At 47.4% G+C, this 5,273-nt stretch overlaps 1 long non-coding RNA gene across 3 annotated transcripts; it reads right to left on the reverse strand.

Moving 5' to 3' along the window:
* Window positions 1-2,222: 2,222 nt before the first annotated feature.
* Window positions 2,223-4,137, reverse strand: LOC123094921 (uncharacterized). Of its 3 annotated transcripts, none has more exons than XR_006446035.1 (4): window positions 3,767-4,137; window positions 3,578-3,666; window positions 3,217-3,312; window positions 2,223-2,473 (listed from the first exon to the last, which is right to left on the reverse strand). It is a non-coding gene; the product is annotated as an uncharacterized lncRNA (long non-coding RNA). The 3 variants fall into 3 exon arrangements; XR_006446034.1 differs by having other exon boundaries at window positions 2,223-2,477; window positions 3,217-3,315; XR_006446033.1 differs by having other exon boundaries at window positions 2,223-2,477; window positions 3,767-4,136.
* Window positions 4,138-5,273: the final 1,136 nt, after the last annotated feature.

Raw genomic sequence — 5,273 nt, forward strand, 5'->3', positions numbered from 1 at the left:
ATGGAAAAAAAGGAGCAACTGTCCCGTGGGTGACGCGATGAGTTTACACCCTGTACTGCAAGGTTCCTTACGCACAATAGAGGGTTCCCCCCATCGGAGTGGGTGGGGTTCCAACAATAAAGAAGGACGGTTCTCGCTCTCGAGATGGCGGGGACTGGTGGGGGCGCATGGGTGGGGTTCCGGCATCGCTGTCCCCGCGAATGTTCGTCACACATCTTAGAGGGGTATCTCAAATTGGTGTGCGCGAGGGTATAACACAATATAAAGGAGGGTTCTCCATCGATGAGATGGGGGTGTTGTTTGGTTCTTTTGGGAGATGCCTAATCACGCACACGCGAGGCTGATTTGGAATGGAAAAAAGGGGCAACTGTCCCGTGGGTGACGCGATGAGTTTACACCCCTGCCGCGAAGAAGAAGACTTGCATATCCATATACATATGGTTTTGACACGTCTCATTCATGACAAGAAAATGACATGACAGGGAGGCGATTCGGTGCTACGGTATCAAATGTCTATGAAACCAACATCTGAGAGAGGTAGCTCAATTTGTGTGCGCAAGGTTATAACCCAATATAAAGGAGGGTCTCCATTCGGTGAGATGGTGGTGTTTGTTTGGTTCTCTTGGGAGATGCCTAATCATGCACACGCGAGCCTGATCGGGAATGGAAAATAAGGGGCAACTGTCCCATGGGTGACGCGATGAGTTTACACCCCTACTGCAAGGTTCCTTACCCACAACAGAGGGTTCCCCCCCCCCCATCAGAGTGGGTGGGGTTCTGACAATAAAGAAGGACAGTTCTCGCTCTCGAGATGGCGGGGACTGGTGGGGGAGGAGTGCATATAGGCGCGTGGGTGGGGTTCCGGCATCGTTGTCCCCGCGAATGTTCCTCACGCTTCTCAGGGGGGTATCTCAATTGGTGTGCGCGAGGTTATAAGACAATATAAATGAGGGTTCTCCATCGGTGAGATGGGGGTGTTGTTTGGTTCTTTCGGGAGATGCCTAATCATGCACACGCGAGGCTGATTGGGAATGAAAAAAAAGGGGCAACTATCCTGTGGGTATGACACGATGAGTTTACACCCCTACTGCAAGGTTCCTTATGCACAACAGAGGGTTCCCCCCATCAGAGTGGGTGGGGGTTCCGACAATGAAGAAGGACGGTTCTTGCTCTCGAGATGGCGGGGGACTAGGGGGGTGGGGAAGCATATAAGCGCGTGGGGGCTACATGGTTCCTTGCGCACCAAAAAGAGGATTCCCCCCCATTGGCGCGAGCGAGGTTCCGACAACAAAAAGGAGGGTTCTCTCTCTCAAGATGGCGGGTGCTCCCGGGGGGGGGGGTATTGGAATGCATATAGGAGGTCTGGCGTCATATGCGTATGGTTTTGACCGTGCGGAGAAGAAGACTCGCTTATCCATATACATATGGTTTTGACATGCCTCGTCCATGACAAACAAATGACATGACAATGGGGTCGATTCGGTGCTACGGTATGAAATGTCTATGAAACCAACATCTATTTCTGGTATCGTTGTCCCGCGAATGTTCCTCACGCGTCTCAGAGGGGTTCCTCAATTGGTGTGCGTGAGGTTATAACGCAATAAAAAGGAGGGTTCTCCATCTTTGAGATGGGAGGGGGGGTGTCAACTCACTGCATCAAGAAATTACTTCTTCAAAAAATCTTGCACGCGCGTGATGTATGGAGTCTATTTTACCACCCCACGTATATAGATAGTTCAAAAAATCTTGCACGCGCGCGATGTATGGAGTCAAAAGAAGGTGCCCTCCAAGCAGTATGTGTGGTCATTGTAGTGCAAAACGGAGGTTCCTATGTATCGTTGTGGTGATACATTGACGAGTGGTATGCGGTGGAGAAAGGGTTCGCATGCACAGAAAGAAGGGCCCCCTTGTCGGGAATGAAAGGTTCTGACATTGTCATAGGACTGTTCGTGTGCACTACTGGTCAATCGCTCTCTCCCTCTTTCACCTCAACATCGGATATAATGCTAAACAGATGAGTAGGACGCTCGTGTATGGGTTGTTCTCACAATGCAAAATCGAGGTTCCACGTGACCTATCAATGCGGTCGATTGGGAGGGGGTGGGGCATTCACCCATAAAATGGTTCCCAAACCTAACGATCGTGTGCACTTGAAATATAGCCGACCATCAGTGTTTAGATTATTTTATCAAATGAGACAGAACAGCCTGTTATACTTGACGTATCATAAAAGTTATTTGATCAAAGACATACAAGTTCTGAAGAAATAGCGTGCACAAAAAACATCAATCTGTTTTCCCTAGCTAAATCGGAGAATGGTATCAAAACACATTCAGTTAAATACTGCAATTTGCTTGCATCGAGCTTCTGATTCAAGGAAACAAGCATTGCATGGGTACACCTTGTAGTCGACGGCGATCCTGGGCTTGTCGGCGGGGCCAGGGATGACCTTAAAGGGCCACGGCTTCATATCCTACCTAATTGAAAACTGGAATTCAGAAGCCTAAAAACCATGGGAGCAAAGCAATGTATACAGAAATTGTTAAATATGCAGATAGATTCAGTGATCTCTTCTATAATACATATGGAAGATTACTGTTTGAAAATGCTAGAATAGTTTCTGCAATTCATATGGAAAATACATATGGAAATTGAATGCATGGCTTAATTCTACAATATCCACTGTTGGCATGTTCCAATTCATTCTATAATTTTGGGGAGTGCATGGCTTAATTCTATAATATAAAAAATGTGCAGAAATATTAGTACACAGTAGTGTTGCCACTGTTGGTATTTATAATCCCCTCTAGATCACAACACAATTCTGTTAAAAAATCATAGAGAATCAATATAGTATCTGGTGAAGGAATAAAAGGCAAACAATAGGTATGTACTAGTAATCAACTAGACTGAATTGGAATGTCTGTACATATGACTATGACTAAATCTGATACATGATCAAACAGTAGGTATGTACTAATTAACTAGATAGTGCCCGAATGTCTGTACATATGACTATTACTGAATCTGAAACTGAAACATGCTCTCTGTTCAATCTGAAACTGCAGATGCTCTCTACTAATTTCACATATGGCACACTTGACAAAAAATTCAGTAAAAACATGAGCTGCTGCACTTTGAGGCCTACTGCTACAAGCTAGTATTAATTTCTAATTTTGTACGACAACACAAGATGAGCAGAGGGAGAGGATGGACCTAAGCTGCTGCTCATGTGATGAAGCTCCTCCTCCTCCTCCTAGGCGAGGACGATGGCTACAATTGCTCAGCTTGTTCCCTCCAAATCGCTTGTCACTGCTAGACAGGAAGGATACACATACACGTTTTAGATCATTGTTTATCTCCACACGGCTCTACTTGAGTGAGAAACAATCTATATACTCTACTCAAATCTAATGAGTGTAAACGCTAGGGCAAAATTACTCCCTCCTTAATCAGTACAAGAACAAGACAGTGTAAAGGTTTTGAGAGAAAAATACATTTATAAGAAACAAGACAGTGAACAAGAACAAGACACGGTCTGTAGATTAGAAGAAGTGAGATGGGGATGAGGTGCTACCTGCTGCTGCTGCTGAACCATGGGAGGGGAGGAAGCAGAATGGTGGCCACGAGAGTGGAAGAGTAACCACACGTCGTGCACCTGCGCGCCTGCCAAATCGAATCAAAAAGAACGAACAACATCAGCCTTACAAATCAAATCAAACCGAACAAACAGAGGCGTAGAGGGGGAAGAGACCACGTTGTGCACCTGCTTGGTCTGCTGGCGTGTGGCTGCGGGAGCTGTGGCGGATCTGGACCTGCTTGAGATGGTGGGTAGGTCGGAGCTCAGGGTGGGGACACGGTGATGGTGAAGGAGAGGTCGCCGGCGGCTGTGCCTTGAAGGGGACGGCGCACCCAGATGGCAGGGGCCTAAGGATTACAGGGAGAGGGAAGCTGTAGCTGACGAGGGTGCGCCGCCGTGTGATCTTGCTGTCACCAGGATGTATCTGTTCCTCTCTCAGTGTCTCCCGGTCTCTCTCCTATGTGCGGATGAGTTTTACCAGAGGCAACGTCCCCGCTCGTTTTTTCACGATGTTGATCACGAGTCTGCTTTCCCACATATTGGCTGGCGCAGTGCTGGTGCCTGGTCACGGGTACGTCCCTGATCCCATGTACTCCATGACGATGAAAAACGCTTGCTTGGGCACGACTGGCCGGCGCAGGGCTGGTACCGATGTCCATCCTGGAACCGTTCGGGAGGAAGGCGGGTGGTCCCTACTGGACTGCGGCAGCCTAGTGCCTGCGCGGTGCTGCAGTCTTGCACGCAGCGTGGTCCATCCTTCCCTATAAAAGGAAATAAGCATCAAATGACATATAACATGAAAATGCAAAAGAGGTAAGAGGAGGGAACAGATCCCCACACGAACGAGCGCTTGTGATTGCAGCCGCGCCAGCGAAACTTTATATCTTTGCTTTTTCATATATATATATATATATATATATATATATATATATATATATATATATATATATATATATATATATAAACGGCTGCACAGGAGACACAATAATAATTTCAGGCAAAAAGTATAAATATAGCCTTGTAACCAAAATAACATTGTTTTTACAATGATTCGATTTGTCACTCGAACAAGACATTCTTCGAGCACTGCGCCTCTATTAAGCAGGCACCTTCTGTTACCTGCACCAAGTAGTGCTCAGCCGAATTCTGGGTCGCTACAATGGTGGCCTCCATATCTGTCCAATATGCTTTAACGCGGGCAAGAGCCATTCATGCACTCTCTGTGCACGCCGACCTTCTCATGGCGTCGATCTAAGATATGACCCAAGGAACTGTTGCACCAAACCAAAGTAACTGTCCGGCTTAAGCCCTTGTGGCCAAAGATGGTCTATTACAGACCGCATTGCAAGCCCAGACAACCTGTGAAGCTCGGCCACAGCAGCCATCTTCTCACTTAACGGCAGTGGGGGCGCGGGAGCATTGAATTGCGACCAGAAAAGCTTCTCCACTTCTTTATAACCTTGATCCTCGAAAAACTTGGCTGCATTAGCTGTACTCTTCGCCAAGTCCGCATACGCGTCTGCAGGACTCCAGCGTCCATCCAGGGAAGCATACTTCGGATCCAAAAATTTCGTCCGTAGTAAGTAGGAGCCCCCAACCACGATTTTACCGGCCCGTCGAAGCTCCTCCCGCACACCCATGACTTCGGTCCACATCTCCTTGGTGGCATTAAGTGCCTCGTTCATGTCAGCCG

The sequence above is a fragment of the Triticum aestivum genome, chromosome 4B (assembly GCF_018294505.1).
Source record: "Triticum aestivum cultivar Chinese Spring chromosome 4B, IWGSC CS RefSeq v2.1, whole genome shotgun sequence".
NCBI lineage: Eukaryota > Viridiplantae > Streptophyta > Magnoliopsida > Poales > Poaceae > Triticum > Triticum aestivum.